The sequence below is a fragment of the Petaurus breviceps genome, unplaced genomic scaffold (genome assembly GCF_028583685.1).
Source record: "Petaurus breviceps papuanus isolate PSGF00001 unplaced genomic scaffold, PetGlider_PUasm1.0 80, whole genome shotgun sequence".
NCBI classification, from domain to species: Eukaryota; Metazoa; Chordata; class Mammalia; order Diprotodontia; family Petauridae; genus Petaurus; species Petaurus breviceps.
In genome coordinates, this window is record NW_027186540.1 from 6,323,292 (window position 1) to 6,345,800 (window position 22,509).

At 37.8% G+C, this 22,509-nt stretch overlaps 1 protein-coding gene across 6 annotated transcripts in view; it reads right to left on the reverse strand.

Annotated features, from left to right (window-relative positions):
* The window catches only part of LOC138176002 (FERM domain-containing protein 4A), a 416,847-nt gene that overhangs the window by 277,068 nt on the left and 117,270 nt on the right, over nt 1-22,509 (reverse strand). The gene's annotated exons all lie outside the window — the stretch shown is intronic.

The window sequence follows — 22,509 nt, forward strand, 5'->3', positions numbered from 1 at the left end:
TTATCAACTACAAAGAATAATTTTCTCTCCCTATCGCTGGAATAAAAGAAAGAAAACCAAAAATTATATTTTAAAAAATATTCATAGTAAAGCAAAACAAATTCCTGTCCAGACCGTGTCCCCAGAATACTTCTCATTCTGCATCTTGAATCCATTACATCTGTCTGAAGAAGATAGAATGTTTCACCATCAGTCCTCTGATCAGTTCTTAAGCCTTTTGAAGTTGTTTGTCTTTACAATGTTGTTGTGTTGTAAAAATTGTTCTTTTGGGTGTACTTATTTCACTCTGAATCACTGGTTACGTCTTATCACGTCTTCTGGAACCCTTTCATCTTTTCTTATGGCACAATGGTATTCTATTCACTCAAACCTTTCTTCTGCTCAACTTCCTGTATGCACTGGAGTCACTGTGGACCCTGACTCCTCTTCATGTAGCTGTACACACTCACTTCCCTCCCACTTTGCCCCCCATCCCCATCTGTATCTCCATCTATAAAATGAAGACAACATTAGCACCTACATCACAAGGTGGTTGTGAAGATAAGATGAGGAAATGTACGTAAAGTACTTTGCCAACTTAATGCTTGTTATTTTTATTAGAGGTTCAGAAAAGCATTTCACCAGACTGGTTGCAAGGTGATGAAATTCTTAGACACACAATCCTCAAAGACAATTTAACAAGTAGTAGAGAAGCTATGATCTGCCCAAGTAGAGAGAGGTACCCACAACTAGAAGTGGTGAAGGAATAATACATATGTTCCACATGCATATTTACATGTATTCCAGGGGTGATCTAATATAAGACTTATGGGAGCAGGGAGGAAAGAAATAAGCCTGATTAAGCAAGCACTTACTATAGGCCAGGCATTGTGCTAAGCACTTGACAAAAATTATTTCACTTGACCCTAACAACAAACCAGGGAGATAGGTGCTATTATAATCCTCATTTTCCAGATGAGGAAACTGAAGGCAGGCAGTGGTTAAGTAACTAAACCAGGGTCACACAGCTTGTGTCTGAAGCTGGATTTTCATTCTGGACTGCCAGATTAGGGACCCAGAGTTCTGCTCTAGCCACAGTACCACCTAGATGTCTAATTGTGCAAATCTCTAACTGCTCCCCCCTGAACTATATACTTCTTGCATGTGCACACAAGCATGTCCATTCCTCTCTACATAACCACGTAAACCATACACAGCACACAGCTGACAATTTGTGGTCATTGGCAGCGGGTGCATTCTGCCACATAAATAAGCATTGTTAGGGGACAGGTTTTCCTACCCAGAAACCATTCAGTTTGTGTTCATCCTTTTCCTTTCTCTTTTGGGATAAGTGGTGCCATACTCCATACATATCACTGAATACCTTTGGAATCCTTTGAACCACAATTTTGAAACAACTTCCTTAAGTCATTTGGGCAGCTAATCTATCCATTGCAACGTAAGAAAAATCACATTAATAATAACAACTCACAGTTTTAAAAACATGTTAAGATTTGTAAAGTATTTTCCTCATAATAATCCTGTAAGATGGATACTGTAAACATTAATGTACCCATTTTATAGATGAGGAAAATGCAGGTATGGGGTGGTGATTTGTTTAAGGAATCATGGCTAATAAGAATACCAATTGTGCTAGGTGATATAGTAATACAGTGCACTAGTCCTAGAGTCAGGAGAGCCTGTGTTCAAATCTGAAGAAGGAAATGACAAACCACTCCAGTATTTTTGCCAAGAAAACTCCAAATGGGGTCACAGAGAGTAAGATATGATTGAAATGACTCAACAACAAAAATGAGTAGCAACTAGGGATTTAAGCTCCTAGTCCAACTTTAGCATTCTTTCCATTAAGCCATGCTGTCTTTTAGACTTGCAGTCAGAAGATCTGGGATCCAGGTTCTAAAGCCATGAACTCTTGGATAGCTGTGAGGTAAGTAATTTGTAAACCCTATGGTTCCATATAAATGATGATTTAGTCATTTCAGAACCTGCCAGAAAGTATTAGCACAACTGTTATGTGCCTCATTACCCCAAAGGACAATGAACACAGATTTCTAATTGTAACAAATATGAAAAGAAGCATTGCAATCTTTGGTTCCTTTAAGAATATCTTCCTTATGGGAGTCTATCCGCCAAGACAAACCCAGGAACTATATGAACACAGCTAGAAAATATTTTCACATAAAGTCAGGTCTAAACAACTGCAGAAATCTTAATTGCTCATGGGTAGACTGAGCCAATATAATAAAGATAATAATTTTACCTAAATTAATCTACTTATTCAGTGCTGTACCAATCAAACTATCAAAAAATTATTTTATAGAGCCAGAAAAAATAATAACAAAATTCATCTGGAAGAACAAAAGCTCAAGGATATCAAGGGAATCAATTTAAAAATGCAAAAGAAGGTGGGCTAGTTGTATGAGATCTCAAACTGTATTATAAAGTGGTAATTATCAAAACAAACTGGTACTGGCTAAGAAACAGTGTGGTGAATCAGTGGAATAGATTAGGTACAAATTACATTATAGTAAATGATGATAGTCATATGATAAACTCAAAGATCTAAGGTTTTGGAACAAAAACTCATTATTTGACAAAAACTACAGGGAAAACTAGAAAAGAGTATGGCAGAAACAAGGAATAGACCAACATCTCACACTGTATACCAAAATAAGGTCAAAATGGGTACATGTTTTACACATAAAAGGTGATACCAGAAGCAAATTAAGAGAGCATGGAATAGTTTATCTGTCATATTTATGGATAAGGGAAGAAATTAGGACCAAAGAAAATATAGAGAGCATTACAAAATAGAAAATAGATAATTTTGATTATATAAAATTAAAAAGTTGTTGCACAAACAAAACTGATGCAACCAAAATTATAAGGAAAGCAGAAAATTGGGGAAATTTTTTTTGCAACAAGTATCTCTGACAAAGATCTCATTTCTCAAATATATAGAAAACTGAGTCAATTTTATAAAAATACAAGTCATTCCCCAATTGATAAATGGTCAAAGGATATGAAGAGGTAGTTTCCAAAGAAATCAAAGCTATCTATAGTCATAAAAAAAACTCTCTAAGTCACTATTGATCAGAAAAATGCAAATAAAAACTACTCTTAGGTAGCACCTCACACCTACCAGAATGGCTAATATGACAAAAAATGAAAATGTTGGATGTTGGAGGGGCTGTGAGAAAACTGGGGCACTAATGTATTGCTGGTGGAGTTGTGAACTGATTCAACCATTCTGGAGAACAACTTGGAACTATGTCCAAAGGGCTCTAAGACTATACATACCCTTTGATCCAGCAATATCACTGCTAGGTCTATATCCCAAAGATATCCAAAGAAAGGGAAAAGGACCTATTTGTACAAAAAATATTTACCGTAGCTCTTTTTGTGGTGGTTAAGAATTGGAAATCAAAGGCATCCCCATTAATTTGTGAATGGCTAAACAAACTGCAGTATATGACTGTAATGTGCTGTAACAAATGACAAGCAGAATGATTTCAGAAAAAGCAGAAAGACTTACATGAACTGATGCACAGTGAAGTGAACAGAACCGGGAGAATGCCGTATACAGTAACAGCAATCGCTAGATGAAGAATTGTGAATGACTTAGCTATTCTCAGTAATACAATGATTCAAGATAATCCCAAAGGACTGATAATGAAACATACTGTCTACCTCCAGAGACAGAACTGATATTAAATAAATACAGACTGAAGCTTGCTATTTCCACTTTCTTTCATTTGTTTCCTTTATTCAATTCTTATTGTACAAAATGACTAATAGAGAAATGTTTTACATAATTGCACATGCATGACATATCTGCTTATTGTCTCAGGATGGGGGGAATAGAATTTAGAACTCAAAACTTTAAATAAAAATGTTAAAATTTTTTTAAAAAGAATATCTTCCTTAAATCAGGTCTGAGGCATTATAATAGCAAAGCAGATCCAAGGAACAGTCTGCTAGATCTGGAAAACAAACAGAACCATGAGGGTGGTCAGCCCTCATTCCAGCTCAGAAGAGCATAAAACAAATTTCCAAAAAAAAAAAAGTTGCTGCAAGAGCACGGGGGCTCTTAGTGTTCTGCATTAAGGCAGGATTTTACAGCTACCTTTGACATCCATACAGAGCAGTAAATCTCAGCTGGAGACTACTGCCCAAATATTTACATAGTTGATTTCTTTAGATAGAATTCCTCTGGAGTAGGGCTGGCAGTGGCTTCACATTCTTACGTGAACAACGTTGGCAGATTCCCTCGTTTCCATTCATCTTGTCTGAGACTTTAAACATTGCCTGAGAGAATCCTCTAAACCTTCCCAGACCATTGCGTGGAGACCTACATATGAGGCTCTAGAACAGACCACTCATGGGTCAGTCTCCTGCTAAATTATCACCAGAGAGTGTAAAACTTCACAGAACAATACACCGAGTTTGCTGCCAAAAACATAGAGATTGGAGTGGGGGTGGATGCAATGATGAGCAAAGAGGGACTGAAGGGAGGGAAGGTAAAAGATAAGGTCCCCAAAGAGGTGGTCCCAAACCATCCTGCCCACTCCCAGACTGGAAAAGAGCTGTATATCCTCTCACCCTGAACAAGTCAGTGCCTTAATAGTCAGGAGCCAGCAATGACAGTTCTAATACTACCTAGGGTACATTTCATTAGTTAGTAGTTAGAGACACAAAGATATTACATCTCTCTGTGACTCAGATCAAATATTGTAATTGGAAACAAAACAATTTCTAGAAAATTTTAATGGGAGGCAATTATTGCATTAAATTCACCAAGGAAAAAAAGGGAGAAGATGAAATACAGGGTAGGGTTTGGGCTGGTTTCACTAAAGGAAAAACAAAAGATTTTTTTTTCTTTGTGGTTGGGATCCATTCAAAATTCCCAGGTTCTTGCTTTTCACCTCATAGACTTTAACAAATGAGACAAGTGGCAAACTAGAATATCTGCTTGTACCTTTTCATTTTTTAAACATTGATGAGTGGCAGTGGTTTTAACAGTCTAAATGAATGAGGGAAAAAATTAATGTTTACTATGTGCTAAGCACTAGTTACAAAAAGAAAAGCAAGACAGTCCCTGCTCTCAAAAAGCTCCCAGTCTTAATTGGGGGGAGAGAAAATATAGAAATCAGTTACAGGGTAGATGATGGAAGGGCATAGTGATTTTCAGGGTACAGTAGAAGGGCATATGGCAAGGTCCCAAGGTCTTAAGGGTTCAGCTGTTGGGCAGATGGCAATGTTCAGGGGTCTAGGGGGCACAATAGCAAGTCATGTAGTAAGGCACAATGATCCTTAAGAGTACAAAGGCAGGGCAGATGGTAAGGCCCTATTTAAACATTACTGGAATGATGAATTTTTAGATTTAAGTATGTATAAATAAATAAATAATCAGCTAAACAAATAAATGGATGGATGGATGAATAAATAAGGAGATAGATAAATAAATGAAGGCTTACAGCTGGGACTATGATGCAACATATCAGCGTTAGAAAATCTGAAAATATTAAAGCAGATGGAAGGGACAGGTGCAAGACAAAGTTTTTGTTTCTCTATCCCACAGAATCGAGCAATTTCCAATAACTGAAAGACAGTACACATGAATGACAATTTCAACCTTCTGTTTTTTGTGGGGAGGCAAGCTAGACCTATGCTTATATAATTTCTTTGGTGTAGGATACTCCTAGTGAGGAAAGTCCTCTAACAATAGTTGGGTATTTATTCTATGATTTAGAGTTTTAGAAAGTTGCTTTGGGGCAATAAGAGATTAAATGACTTGCCTTGGATCATAAAGTCAGGTGGAACCTGAGGCAATACCAAAGTAATCAATCAATCAATGAGCATTTGTCAAGCACCTCCTATGGCAAGTCAGTCAGTATTCAACAGAGAGGGTATTTGTTGCTCTGATTTCAAGCTAACTCTATTTATTACACTGTAGTGGGGGTCACACTGTATAATGAAAGTGGTCTTGGATCTGGAGTTAAACAATGCAGTTTCAAGCTTCTATCACTCTGTGACCCTGGAAGAGGTACTTAGTGTCCTTAGTGCCTCAGTTTGCTTATTTGTAAAATAACGATAATGAAATTAGCACTAGCTAGTTAGTTCATAAACTTTTATGGAAAAGAAAATGCTTTTAAATCTATGATATGATACACAAATATGACCTATTACTGTCAACACTATTTTATTGACGTAAAAGGTATCTATAACTTCTCTAGGTGAATGGTGTGAAAGTGTAAGGCTACAACGAGGATTCCCTAGGGAAGATTCAATTTGTATCTTTCTTCCATCTTAGCAAAGTCATTCTCCACTTCCATAGATCTCATTTTGCTCATATGTCATTGTTCTTTATATGTGAAGCTGCTTACAATTTCTCCACCTCACTTAATACCCTCAGGTGGAAACCATTTATGTTGGTGTGATATTTGTCATCGTTTTATAGGTCTGCTAGGCTGGTCCTGCTCTACAGATGTATTTTGAACAACCATAAACTCTGACTTCATGACACATAAACTCTTAAAGAAGAAGAAAAGAGGAGGATGAAACAGGAAAAGGAGATTGCTAACAGGCATGGGCTCCATAGCTTGGCATTTAAGCCTACAAAGAGTCTCTGATCCACTCTCCCAGCCTTCTATCATAGGAGTATTCCTCATGCCCTTTTTTTTCCCTCACTCGTATTCTGATCTTGTCATCTTTTGGTACCATGCTCTTGTTCAAACAGTTCTCCATGTTGAAGATTGACATCTAAGCCCATCCCCATCTCTTTGTGTTGAAATATTTTCCTTCTGTCAAGACTCAACTCATGCATCACCCCTTCCTTGAAGATTTCCCTGATACATCTAGCTGGCAGTGATCTGACTTCCTTGCAATTTCTTAGAGTATTATGTGTGAACTTCATGGTACTCACGTTATCTACTTTATATTACAGTTATAGATGCACACATCCTCTCTGTCCTCTAAAACTGCAATATCTTGAGGACTGAGATTATGTCTGATTTCATCTTTGTATCCCTGGCACATAGTACAGTGCCCTTTGCAAAGTATATATTTAATAAGTATTTGCGGAGTCTAAATGGATTGACTTATATACACTTAGATGGGAGAATGGAATAATCCCAAGGAAATGCGAAGTAAGAAATGAAGCAAGACACCACAATTTATGGCATCTTCTGAAGAAATAGAGTTTGGAAAGGAAAAAGCATTGCTATAGAATTGCAGGGAAGGATGAAGGCTATGAAAGATGAAGGGTAACAAGGTGGTATGGTAAATAGAGTGCCAGACCTGGAGGCAGCAAGACTCATCTTCTGAGTTCAAATCCAGCCTCAGACACTTACTAGTGTCATGGCCCTGGGCAAGTCATTAACCCTGTTTGCCTCAGTTTCCTTGTGTAAAATGAGTTGGAAAAGGAAATGGCAAACCACCCAAGTATCTTCAGCAAGGAAACCCCAAATGGGGTAACAGAGTCAGCGGTGACTGAAAAACAGTAACTGAAAAATCATCAATTATGGCAAACTCCTTCTACTAGTCTGTAAGTTTCATGAGGGCAGGAACTGTGCCTAATTTATCTTCACAGAAGAGTCAGCTCTGAATAATAATCTGTCTATCTCTATTTGTAAGTAGGTGCTTCCACAAGTAAATAGCTTGGTGATAATCATGGGGAGGAGGAGGACCACAGCAAAGGCAAGGAGTAAAATATAAACAAATGTCAAGTAAATGAAATATTTCCTAATTGATATCTGTGGGTATCATGGGAAAATGCTTATGAAAATATTATGATATAGTGAATCAATCATTCAACAGAAATTGATTAAGCATCTACTATGTGCCAGGCACCGTGCAAAGCTCTGGAGATACAAAGAAAGGAAAAAAGCAGTTTCAGCTTTCAATGAGCTCACAATCTAATGGGGGAGACAACATGAAAAAACTATGTATGAGCAAGCTATACACAAGACAGATTAGAGATAACGAGCAGAGGGAATACATTAGAATGAAGGGGAATCCGGAAAGGCTTCTAGGAAAAGGTGGAATTTTAGCTGAGACTTGCGCTAGTGAAAATGATTTGCAGTAAGGAAAGGGAGTTTTAGGGGCCAGGAACAGCAAGGAGGCCAAAGTCTCTGCATTACAGAGTACACGGAAGGGAAGAGAAGGGGAAGGAAGCAAGTACACTATTAAATACCTACTATGTGCCAGATACTGTGCTAAATACTTTACAATATCTAAAATCATGGTGGGGCAAAGTGTAAGAAGACTGGAAAGGTAAGAAGGGGGCCGGGATTTGATGGGCTTTGTATGCCAAACAGGATTTTATATTTTGTCTTGGAGGTGACAGTGAGCCAGGAGAGTTTTGGGAATAAAGGGAACGATGTGTTCCAACCTTTATTTTAGGAAGACTAATTGGACAGTTGAGTAGAGTATTGATCAGAGAGGGGAGAGACTTCAGGAAGAGAGAACAACCAGCAAGGTATTGCCATGGTCCAGGAGCGAGGTGATGATGGTCTGGGCCAAGGTGGATGTGGTGTTAAAGGAAAGCGGCCATGTACAAAAGGTTGTGAAGGTAAAATCAACAGAACTTGGCAACAGATTGGATTTCGGTGGTAACAGAGAGGGTTTCAGCCTGAGTGATGAGGTGGAAGGTGGTGCCTTCGTCAGTAAGAGGGCAGTTTGGTATGGGCTAGATAAAGATCATGAGTTTAGTTTTGGACAAGTGAAGTGTGAGACATCTACAGGGTGTCTAGTTCAATAGGCAATTGGAGATGTGAAGGTGGAGATCCAGGGAGAGGTTAAGGCCGGACAAGGAAACATTTCCCTCACAGACTACAGTGTTGAAACCTGGAAGCAGGTGGCAGGCAACATAGTGATAAGTATAATAATAACTGACATATATATGTGTATATATAGTGTTTTAAGGTTTGTGCAGTATTTTACATAAGTTTTCTTATTTGATCCTCACAATCACCCTACAAGGAAGGTAGTAAAAGTATTGTACCCATTTTACAGAGGAGGAAACTGAGGCTTAGATGATAAGTGCCTCATCCATGTTTATATAACTAACTAGTAAATATCAGACACAATATTTGAAACAAAGTCTTCTTTACTCTAAGCTTAGTATCTTGTCACCCCCTTACCAGGGGGTGCTCTGCCCAAAGGAATGTCAATTTTGATCACTGAAACTTTTTTCTTTTCTTAAGGACTGGGCCCTTAAATCAAAATCACTTGGATTCTCATAGATTGGCCAACAATAAGTCCCAGGCCAAGCCCAATTAGGTCACTGTTAAGACCCAGATTGTCTCAGAGTGAATGTAAATAGCAATTGTTTCTGTTTGGGTCGGAAACCTTGAGGGTCTTTTCCTCCCAGATTGATTTTTTTTTCAAACTAGGTAAAATAGGCCCTTCTCAGTCTCATTTCTTACCTAGCCTAAATCACTGAATGGGCCTTGTCTCAGCCAAACTGAGACCATTAAAGACCTTAGCTTAAAAAGGCCAGGGCCATCTCCAATCCTCCTGATCAATATCTTGCCACTGAACCCAGATGGCTCCGGAGGAGAAGGTGAGGTTGGTGACTTTGCACAGACCTCCCTCACTCAAATCCAATTCACTTACTTCATAGCATCACCTCCCTGATGTCATGGGCCTTTGAGAAGGACAAACAATAACATCACTCTGCTAGGCCATACTGGATACCACTAGCATTGTGAGTTTATCTATCTATTGATGAAGGTGCGTATATTACTGATATATGACAAAGATAAAATGTATGTAATCATATGTACACATACACATACGTATACACACATGTGAAATAACTTTGTTGCTTTGAGTTCTTTTTGATCTTAGAATTTCTTTCCCACTCTTGTCCCTATACGGATCCTAACATTATCTACCCCAAAAGGTAGGGGTTTTTTTTAGGTCGATTGATACACCCATGAAAGAACTTAATATCAAGAACTATTCGATGCAGTAAAGAATCTCAGAGTACCACTCGAGTAAACAGATACCTATCTCTCTTCTGCCATTCACACTGTGTGAAATTAATTATATTTCTTCAAGTATTTCTTGGTTGGGCTTCTGAATTCTACTTTGCTGTTTATTACTGGTGTGATCTAGGAGAAGTTATTTAGCTTTTCTATGTCCTAGTTTCTTCATCTGTAAAACGAAAAGGATTAGATCAGAGGTTTCAAACTTGGAGCCAACCAAGTTACTAAGGAAAGGGACACAGAACTCCTGGCCAACCAGAATAAAATGCAATTGGGAAATGTTTAACAAAATAAAAAAAAATACAACGTAGATAATGCTTATTTGTGGTTTTCCAAAATGTTAATATGCAGCCTGCATTTCTATTTGAATTTGATACCATCGGAATAGATGACCTCTGTTTCTTCCAGTTCTATATTTGTGTTTTCAAAGGAAAGCTATATATTTTATACAAAGGTGTAACAATATTCTTCCAACTTTCCTAGATTCTAAATTTCAAAGAAAAATTAGTTCTAACCAGTGGTAGGGAAAGGGTTAGAAAACAATAAAAAATTAAACATGGCATATTGTCTAATTACCCTACCAAATAACTAAAAAGTCCAGTATTTTCCAAGTTGTGACCTTGCATAATGAGAAGAACACTGGACTTCAAGCTAAGTGGGCTGCATTCTAATCCTGGTTCTGCCCTGAACTAGTAGTTTGACCTTAGATAAGTCACTTATTTCTCTGGGTCTCAGATTTCTCATCTATAAAATGAAGAGTTTGAAAAGACTACTTCCATCTTAAATTCAATTAATTTAAACTTGTAAGGCCTTTTTATAATACTCCTAGAGACAACACAAACTATTAATAGTGCATAGTATACTCTAAAAACCTAATGTTGCCTGGAAAATTACAGTATCTCAGACTTGGAAGAGACTTCAGAAATCATCTCCTTTAAAACCTGTGGCCAAGTCATCTTCTTAAGATGGTACTGATAGCTAGCCACTAAATTCATAGGGGCTCTCCACTGCCCAAAATGGACTACTTTCCATCCCCATTCTCATTCTATCCTCTCTTGCCTTTGCTCATGCCATCCCCCACACTGAGAATGAACTCTTCTCCATTCTTCAAATCCAACATTATGACCCCTCCTTTACAAAGCCTGTGAATCCTGCCTCTGATATCACTGATGTGACCAGTGGAAAATCATGTAACTCTTAGCTGAAAAATAGGGGTTGTACTTGTTGTACCCACCTTATAGAGATGCTCTGAGTCAAAAATTAGGTTATGTATATAAAACACTTTGCAAACTATAAAGTGCTATAAGAGGCCAGTTTATATCATTTTCTTACCAATTAATAATCACATAGATATTTATTACATGCATCTTGCTACTAAACTCTGTATGCTCAAAAGCCAGCTGTGCTTCTCCTTACTCTGTTTTGCTGAAAATGGCTGAATTTCCTATTAAGTGGAGGTAGTTAAAGTGACTTTTCTCATTTAAAGCAGCTTTGATAAGTGATTCTCTAGCCCACACCTGAAGAACCCAGTGATGGTGAACTCACTACTCCCTGAGACATTCTATTCCATTTGTGCTCAACTCAAACAGTTAGGACTTACATTAAAATGAAATAGGCTTCTTTGCAGTGTCTGCACATTGTTTCTAGGTCTGCTTCAGATGCCAACTGGAACCAATCTAATCCCTTTCCTATATGATAGACTATTAAATACTTGAAGGCAGATAGTATGTTTCCCCACCTCTCATGTATTCTCTTTTCTAGGTCAAAATCTCCAGTTCCAAGTTCAGTCTACACAAAACCATGCTATACAGTTTCTTCACCAATACTAATGATTCTCCTCCAGACATGTTCAAGAATGTTCCTTCCTAAAATTCTGGAGTCCAGTCTTCAGGAAGAACCTTCCAGATCACTGCCTTGTCCTGGCTCTGGGGCTTGCATAGTTCAATGAAACTATGCATTATGCCATACAAGGCTACCCAAGATGGAAAGGTCATATATTTTATTTATTTATCATATTTATGTTCTTGGACTAAAAGATCACTGCAGATGGTGACTATAGCCATGAAATTAAAAGATGCTCACTTCCTGGAGGGAAAGCTATGGCAAATCTGGACAACATACTAAAAAATAGAAGCATCACCTTGCTGACAAAGGTCCTCTATATAGTCAAAGCTATGGTTTTTCCAGCAGTAATATATGTATGGCTGAGCTGGGCTAAGAGGAAAGCTGAATGCTGCAGAATCAACACTTTTGAACTGTGGCACTGGAAAAGATTTTTGAGAGTTCTTTGGACAGCAAGGGGATCAAATCAATCAATACTTAAATTAATTCAGGATATTCATTGGAAGGACAAATACTGAAGCTTAAATATTTTGGCCATATAATGAGATGATGGAACTCATTGGAGAAGACCCTGAGTCTGGGAAAGACTGAAGGAAGGGGGTTAGGTGACGCAGTGAATAGAGTACCGGCCCTGGAGTCAGGAGGACCTGAGTTCAAATCTGGCCTCAGACACTTAACATTTACTAGCTGGGTGATCTTGGGCAAGTAACTTAGCCCCAATTGCCCTGCCCTCCAAAAAAAAGCAAAAAAAAAAAAACAACCCAAAAACAAAAAACAAAAGACTGAAGGCAAAAAGGAAAAGGAGATGGCAGAGGATGAGATGGATAGAAAGTATCATGGAAACAATGAACATGAGCTTGGACAGATCCTTGGGAATGACAGCTTCTTCCTCCCCCACCCAAGACCACTGGTCCTCATTCTAGTTTGGTCTCCACAACCATCATCTAGGAATGCAATTCTTGTGGAGGTGGGGTCAGCCTTCCTTACCAAAGGCAGAGAAAAAAAAGGTCACATACCAGGCAAGTCAAGCTAGCACTGTCATCTCTATGACCACCTACTATTCATATACCAATGGAAATAGCCCATCAAACTGAAACCAAGAGCCTTGGGAATAGTAGTGCCCCCAATGACCACCAGCTCTGATCCCAGCCTGGGCTCTTCAGTTATCACTGAACAGAGCAATTACTGTATAGAGGGGACCCACTTTCCTTGCTACCACCAACATCAACTGTCACTGTTGGGCAAGTAAGCCCAAGATCCCTGGGCATGGCAACAATTCCTCCCACCACCATCCCAAATGGAATCTGCTTCCAGCCTGGGTCCCAAAGCCATTGTCTCAGAAAGCAACCTTTATGGAGATGTGAGCTGGCAACTGTTTCTCCATATGTCATTGCCCTTGCCTCTTGAGCAAACAGCTAACAAAGTTGTTACTACCAAATTCCTTGACACTGTCACATAGTTCAGCATCAGAAATGGATGTGATTTGATCAATTGAAATGAAATTAAAGAACTACATTACCATTTGAACTACATTACCTTCTCCTTTGCTGCTGCATTCTAATGACCATAAGACTTTTCCATCTCACCTGTTGCTCAAACCTATAGATATGTGTTGTCTCCCTATTAGAATGTGAGCTCCTTGGAACAAGGACTACCTTGCTTTTTTATTTGTATCTCCAGTACCTAGCAAAGTGCTTTGTATATAGTAAATACTTAATTTTTTTTTTCAATATTTACAGCAGTTCTTTTTGTGGTGGCAAAGAATTGGAAATTAAGGGAATGCCCATCAATTGGGGAATGGCTGAACAAGTTGTGGTATATGAATGTAATGGAATACTGTTGCTCTGTAAGAAAGGATGAGCAGACAGATTTCAGAAAAAACCTCAAAAGATGTACATGAACTGATGTTGAGTGAAGTAAGCAGAAGCAGAAGAACATTATTCATAGTAACAGTAATATTATTCAATGACCAACTTTGGTAGACTTATCTCTTCTCAGCAATGCAATGATCTAAGACAATTCCAAAAGACTCATGATAGAAAATGTCATCTACATCCAGAGAAAGAACTATGGAGTCTGGATGCAGATCAAAGCATACTATTTTATCTTTTTTGTTGTTTTTTTCTTTCTCATGGTTTTTCCCTTTGGTTCTGATTCTTCTTTCACAACATGACTAATGTGGAAATATGTTTAATATTATTTTACATGTATAGCTTAATCAGATTGCATGGTGTCTTGGGGTGGAGGAAGGAGGAAAATTTAGAACTCAAAATCTTACAAAAGTGATTGTTGAAAACTAAAAATAAATAAATATATTTTTTTAAAATGCCTTTTCATTCATTCACTCTGAATCAATCATTTACTGTGTGACACTGGAAAACTCAACTCCCATGCTTCAGTTTCTCTATCTGTAAAAAGGGGAGAATTATCCATATACCTATCTTATAGGATTATTGTGTGGATTGAAAGAGAGAATATTTTTAGAATGCTTTGTACATTTTAAAGCAGCACATAAAAGTAAATTATCATTCTATCCCAATTACCTTCCCCTTTCTCCTCATCCTTCCTCCTCTTCCTCTTTGGTCCATGTCAACCCTATGGTTTGCATTCCATCCTCTACTCCTTCAGCTTTCCAGTACAATCAAGAAATAAACACATGATGCTAGTAAAAAAGACAGACATTAAAATGTCTAGCAGGGGTAGAGCTAGTACCTCAGTTAGTCAATCAACATACATGTATTAAGCACCATCCAAATACCAGGCACTGTGTTAAGCTCTGAGGCTATAAAGACATGCAAAAACAGTCATTGCCTCCAAGGAACTCACATTCTAATTGGGAAGACAACATGCAAAAAAACTAGGTACACTTTCCCCAATCCAAATAGCTTGATTTGGAATGGCTTGGCAAAGTTCCTACTGGCTTACTTCTTCAAAGTCATAGCCTGTCTAATTATCTTTGTTTCTCTCCAAGTGCGTAATACAGAGTGTTGCAAATAGTACACATTTAATAAATATCAAATCAAATTAAAAACTACAGTGTTTATGTATTTTAATGGTTAATAATGGCCTGGTCTGGCAACTAAAATATTATCATTACCATTTCCTGTCATGAATTATCAATCTAACTCCCCATTTCATACACTTTTTCCCCCTCCTATCAAAAGGAAAGGACAATCATGAGTCACAAAAGAGAAATCAATCTCGAAAAGAACAAGTTGATTCTAATGGAAAATGAATGTTTAAATCCTCGAGTACTGTTTTTGGGCATCTGGGATAAAAACCATTGTTAAGAGGTGTTGGTGCTACCCACACATGCCAAAATGGTTCATTCTGAGGCTGCTGATCTGCTGCTCCCTGACAAAGAGAAGTCAGTACATCAGTGCAGACTAAGGAAAGGGAGCCAGACAGATACATTATCCTGAAGCTTTAAACACTGATTTCTTCAGTTTTAATAATAAGCATATATAATTTAATGATGTGCTTTTTCATATAACTGGCACAATGATTACCTAAAAGATTAAAGAAATAATTAATTCATTCACTATTGAGTGCATACTCTGAAGCAGCTAAATGGCAAAGAAGACAGAGAGCTAGACTTGGGGTTAGGGGGACCTCACTTCGATCCTGCTTTACTCCTAACTTGCTATGTTGTCCTAGACAAGTCACCTAACTTCCCTCAAGCTCAGTTTCCTCATCTGTAAAAGAGGGATAATAATAGCACTTTCTTCACAAGGTTGTTATGAGATGACATATGTAAGGTATTTTGCAAAGCTTAAAGTGTTATAAAAGGTTAGTCATTAGGCATTATAGCTAGGCACATGAACACAAAATATTCTGACTATGGAATAGCATATACATTTCAATAAAAGGCAGACAAAAGAATAAGTATGTGAACATTGTCAGCTATGTGGGAAGGACCATGTGAAAATAAGTGTTTTAGGCATTTTAGACATTAGACAATTTCTACCTATTTGTTCATTTGGGCCTAAGCAGACAAAGAGATAGGCACATTTAGACTGGATATCTCTGCAAAGTTACTTCCTTCAGAGGCTAGGATTCTGATTTGAAAATTAAAAAAATAATAAGGATGTAAAATTGAGAGATTTGGTTGTGTTGGACATCTAGAATCTGCCATCTACATCTAAGAACTAGAGTCAGGGATGCTGATAGGTCTGGGATATGGGTAACCAGTCAGTGCCTTTTGTCATCCTTCCATTAAAAAAAAGTATTGTTGAGTTGTCTTCAGTCATACCCAACTCTTTGGGACCCCATTTGGGGTCTTCTTGACAAAGATACTAGAGTGGCTTGCCATTTACTTCTCCAGTTCATTTTATAGATGAGGAAACTAAAGCAAACAGGGTTAAGTGACTTGCCTAGGGTCACACAACTAGTAGTCTAAGGCAAGATGTAAGCTCAGATAGATGAGTCTGCCTGACTTGAGACCTGGCACTCTATCCGCTGCACCATCTAGGTGCGCTTTTTCATAATTATTTGGTGGTAATAAAAAGTCAGTGAGCTGAGCCCCAGACAAATCTCCTTTATTCTCATTATCACTTCTATAACAAGACTTAACATCTACAAAGAAACAATAATTTCATAGTTGGTCATTTCATTGATTAGAGTTGTTAAGTCTCTCAAAGCTGTCTTCACAATGTGATTATTACTGTTTTAATTATTTTCCCTTCACTCTTCCATCAGTTCATAGAAATCTTCCTAGGTGTCTCTGAAACTTTCTCTTCTTTTCTTACAGTACAATAGTCTTCCATTACATTAACATGTGATAATTTGTTCAGCCATTCCCCAATTGATGCATATTCCCTTAGCTTCCAATTCTCATTTGGGAGGAGAGTGTAGAGAAAAATAAGAGCTTATTAATTGAAAAAATGTGCTTTAAAAGTAGTGATTTCTTTTTCAGGGGACAAATAACTGCTGATACCAGTAAAAGTAATACATTCATACAAAACACAAATAATAAACTTTAATAATAGCAGCCATAATTCCATTGTTATGTGAAAATAGGGTTGTAAAATTTCAGAATTGCAAAGTTGGGAAGGATCCCAAAGGCTATCCCCACTCAAAGCATGAATCACATCTGAGAAATGGTGCTTTGATTTTTGCTTGAAAGTCCTCGGTGATGGGGAACTCAGGAACTTTTGAGCCTGTTCTATATTTGAACATGCCTTACAGATGAGTTCTTTCTCATTTTGAGCCAACGCCTTTTTCCCTGCAATTTCCACCTATTTGTTCCTTTGGGCTCAAGCAGACAAAGTCTATCTAATCCCTTTTCCATATGACATCCTTTTTAACTATTTGAACACAACAATCATATATCACATTGTCTTTTCTCCTACAGGCTAAATCTCCCAAGTTCCTTTAACCTTCAAAAAAGGTTGGTGGGGTTTTTTTTTTGGGGGGGGGGAGAGGGGAATGAGACTGCCAGCAGAGAACACACAACTAGATAATAGCAAAGATATTATTAGATTGGAAACCATGAAAGCTGGATTCTAGTCCTACTTCTGACATTAACTAGCCTTGTGACCTTCCTCACCTGTAAAATAAATGCACTGAGCCTACATGATTTTTCAGATCTCTTCCTGGCACCTGTGTGGTTCAATGGATAGAGTACTGGACTTGGAGTCAGGAAGACCTGACAATACAGTTCTCAGACATGTAACAAGTACAAGTCACTTAACCTCTGCCTCAGTTTTCTCATCTGTAAAATGGGAAAAATAATAGCACCTACCTCCTAGGATTTTTGTGAGGATCAAATGAGATATTTGTTAAGCAGAAACTTTAAAGTACTTCAGAAATACTATGTATTTATCATTATTATTATTATCATTAATTAATCTATCACTAATATACTGTGATACCATGAAAAGACAGGCTATTTCTGAGATACTCCAGGTGGCTCAGTGAGTAAGAGCATTGGCCCTGTGTCAGGATGACCTGGGGATCGAATCCGGGCTCAGATATTTAGTACCACACCCAGAAATAACTGGCTGTGTAACCTTGAGCAAGTTACTTAACTCCAATTGCTTAAAAAAAAAGAAGATGCTGATCTCACAGGAAAGAGGAAAAGGATTTGGTTTCTAAAAGAAACTGCTGGGGTAAATATTTTGGATAATCTGGATATATGCTGATGCAGAAAGTTACCTGCTGTAAACAGATGTTTGGCTAGGAGTTTTCATGTTTAGAGTGTAGCTCTGAAAAGCCAGGACCACATACATCTAGTCAAACTTAAGGGGAAAAATTAGAAATAATCCCAACAGGTCAATATTTCTTTACTTATTTACCTCCTTATTCATTAATTGATTGCCAGGGAGAAGGATATGTTTCAGGTTCTCTGGGGTTATTTCCATTTCCTGAGCAGCTCAATGATCTGGGCACTAAACTTTTTATTAATGCAGCCTCCTATTAACACAACCTAAGGTTGAATTCCAATATGAGATTTGTTTTTTGATATCTCACTAAAGTGTAGAGACTCTGGATTGTGGAAGGGTCCACCTTTGTTGTTGAGTGGATTCAGTGGTGTCCAACTCTGCATTACCCAATTTGGTTTTTTTTTTTGGTAAAGATACTGGATTGGTCTGCCAGTTCTTTCTCCAGTTATTTTACAGATGAGGAAAATGAGGTAAACAGGGTTAAGTGATTTGCCCAGGTTCACACGGCTAGTGTCTGAGATTGGATTTGAACTCAGGTCCTCCTGACTCCAGGACCAGGGCTCTCTCTATCCACTGCACCACCTAGCAGTCCCTGGAAGGCTCCACTAGAAGAGTATAAATTCTAACAATTCTTCTCCAGTTAAAGATGATAGAATAGACTGTGGTGTGTGTGTGTGTGTGTGTGTGTGTGTGTGTAGAAAGGCTACAACCCGCAGGGGAAGAAAAAATGTCCATTTCCAGTAAAATCATGAATCCTAGTAGTAACTGGTTAGAGTGAATAATGAACCTCTGAAGTATCTGAATACTCAAATTTAAACTATTCAAAGTTGTAATCATGTAAAATACAGTAATTGGTTCTAGGCCAATGGAAATACACAGAATACAAATAATGCCACCACTTCAGAAGATTTTATTCACACTAATAGGGACCTAGCTGTTCTGCAGTGACCCTGTCACTTACTACCTTTGTGATCTTGGACAAGTCACTTAACTTCTGTGTTTCAGTCTCTCATCTGTAGAATGAGGAAGTTGGATTACATGGCCTCTAAGGTACCATTGAGCTCTATGTCCATGATCCTGTGATCACTCAAAAAAGCATTTAGTACTTACTATGTGTCAGGTAAAGTGAAACATTCCCTGTCATCAGGGAGATTATATTCTAATGAAGGAAATGGCATGTAAAAATGATGATGATAACTTAAATTTACATAACGCTTACTACATGCCAGTCATTCAGCTAAATGCTTTACAAATATTACCTCATTTGATCCTCAAAACAACCCTAGGACATAAACGCTATTATTATCCCCATTTTACAGTTGAGGAAACTGAGGCAAACAGAGGTTAAGTGACCCATCCAGGGTCACAGTGCTACTAAGTGTTTGAGACTGGATATAAACTGACTCTACCCACTATACCTTTTAGCTACTCTAATATGTATATATACAAGCATATATACAATACACACACATAGTGTGTGTGTGTGTGTGTGTGTGTGTGTGTGTGTCTGCATGTACACAGGGCAACTAGGTGGTACTAGACCTAGAGTCAGGAAGATTCTTCTTCCTGAATTCAAATCTGGCTTCAGATAGTTACTAGCTATGTGACCCTGGGAAAGTCACTTGACCTGTTGACCTCAGTTTCCTCATCTATAAATTGAGCTGGAAGGAAATGGCAAATCACTCTAGTATCTTTGCCAAGAAAACCCCAAATGGGGTCATGAAGAATTAGACAGGACTGAAAAACAACTGGAAAAACATACACACACATATACATACACACATATATACATACACATCTACACACATACATGTTAATATATCTATATCAAAGAATTTTTAAAGCACACTCAGGGTCATTTGTGACTCAATGCTTCTTTAAAAATTTTTTTTTAAATATGCTTCTTAAAAGAGTTGTTTGAAATGTATTTCTGAATTTTGAATTTGCAAATACCAGCTCTTATCCTGGGATGTTAGGCTAGACATTTTAGAAAAGCTACACTTTCCCTTTTAATACGTAAATTTATTTTAGAAAATAAAGCCTTCAATTTTGAAAATGACCTGAGATATTTCCAAGTCAGTCATTCCTGATACCATGCTAAATCCATATCTTAGAATGTATGTGAGGGATTTGGCAGAAGTGTACATTTTCACTCTTACAGGAAAAAGAGTAATGAGAGCATGAGTTTATAGTAATAGTTTTCTCTGAAAGTACTTTATCTTTATTTCATGTTCCTGAAAAAAACAAAACAAAACAAAACTTAGATACTCGGATACACTTCCCTCAGGTGACATTTCATCAACTTCCTTACAGGATCACTGTTCTCTTCCCCTTTCACATACCAATTACTCCCCCTTTTACTTTTACAATCTTCTCCACAGCTCATGCACTTCTGATTCAATGGTCTTTCATCTCAGTTCCAGGACCCTAGAAAAGGTCTAACCCCCCACCTGCATGTGGTACTTTTCCTTTTATTTAAAGATAAAGTCACACAATTGAACACGATTCATATGGGAATGACTTTGTTACAGACTATATAATGAGGAAACTACTTAACCTCGTAGTGCCTCAGTTTCTCTGCCTTCCTCGATATTTGTCTTACTTTATTGGGCCATAATGAAATAAATTCTAAAATTAACAGACCCCCCCCTAGATCAATATGAATAATATTAACTTATGTTAATACTAATGTTAATTATAATCATGTTAATATTATTCATATTGTTAACATATTCATAAGTATGAATAGCTGGTATCATTGATAAAATAAGTTTATGTTGAATTTCTAGAAGAATATAGCAAGAGTTAACAACAAGTAATCTACTATTTATCATATAGGATTTTCTGATATTCATTCATACTGAACCTGTTGCCATTGAATGCGTGAAGTTATATTTTTTCAAGGGTTAATTTTCCTATACATCTTAGTTTGCAATTTAGGCCTTGCTCTCCAAGCTAATCTGTAGCCAATGCACTCTGGTTGGCCAGTACAGTTTTGATTTCCATGAGTCTCCAAATATTGACTCCAATTAAATTAACAGTAGCTATTTAACCACCCAGGACCTAATAGTTTCAAATCTATTTGTCACAGCACCCTCATTCATGCTGAGTACTTAAACAAACTGAAACTACATTCTCAGCAAAATGATTCTATTTGCCAACAGCAGTTAATGCACCACAAGTGGCTCTTCTCTCCACATTACAGTCTGCAAGAGATGACTGACACTTTGGGAATCATGATCAGAACCCTTCTGCTCTCAGTTTTTATCTCTTGGCCCAGCATGAATCAACACAAATGTACAGTGAGCCAAAAACCAGGTTTTTTTAATGAATGAGTTTGAGGTAATTCTAAAAAAAAACAAGCTATAGACAATAAAATGCATTTTTTAATTTTAATTTTTTGACATTTTGTTTTACATTTTCTAAATTTACCTAAACCTAATTGGTGTTTATTAACTACAATGGATAGATTACAGAACCTTAACCCATGCTACATCTTTTCAGGGTTAGTGCTGATTTCAGCATGTTAACTTAGCAATCTGTCCTGTAGTCACCATGACTGATGCTTTCCCTCACAACCAGGTCAGTTTTGGAAGACAAGAGGATTAGGAATATTAGAGAGTGAGTAAGGAAAACCTGCATCATTGGGCTTGCACTTAAAAGACCTCCATCTCATTCATCCCCTCTACCACCCACCATGAGACAACACAGCAAAAGCCATTTATTCCCAAAATGAACCACCAGGCCATCACCACTGAGAATCTAAGACTTAAAAATGGGCATGCTCCAATCTTCTGTGGAGCTCTGTTTAAAATCTGGGAAGCTACAAACCTAAATAAGCTAGAAACAATAGCAGCTTTCTCTCTCTCAATGCTCCATTAATAAAAAATGAAAAAGCCTCATCCATTCATAGTGGGGTCAGGAGAGTCTTTTAAGGGCACTGGATCACATTTCTTTGAATGCTGGCTTGCTGGAGAGGCAGCATGGTTGTATCATTCAGAGCCGGTATGTATAGTAGCAAGTGACTGCCAGATCTATTCTTAGAGCAGCCTTCCCTTGGAAATTTTGCAAAAGATGCTTGAATCTACTAGGCAGTTGCTCCACTAACAAGGTAATGAAGAAAGGAAATGAGTTTCTGTATACACACAGACTGCACACACAGCTTTATAAGTAGATGACTAAGCAGCCTTTTTTAAATTTAATATGTAGGAACTTTTTGGGTGTGGGTTGCCCACAAAAGAATCATTTTGCCTGGATGCAAACAAAACAAAGGTGTTTTCCAGCCTTTCTTCTTTTCTTCTCTCTAACCTCTTTCCTTCCTTCTCCCCCACCTTTGCAGTACCCCCTTTTCTCTGCATGAAACTTGCAGCAGCCATTTGAAATGTAGAAGAACAGTCCATCCTTAGCAGTCACAGGAAGCCGGCTGCAGTTGTCTCCACCCTGCCCCCTCTCACCCACTAAGGATGATAAGACTCTTGTTCACTCTTCTGACACTTCCACAGAAGTAAAAA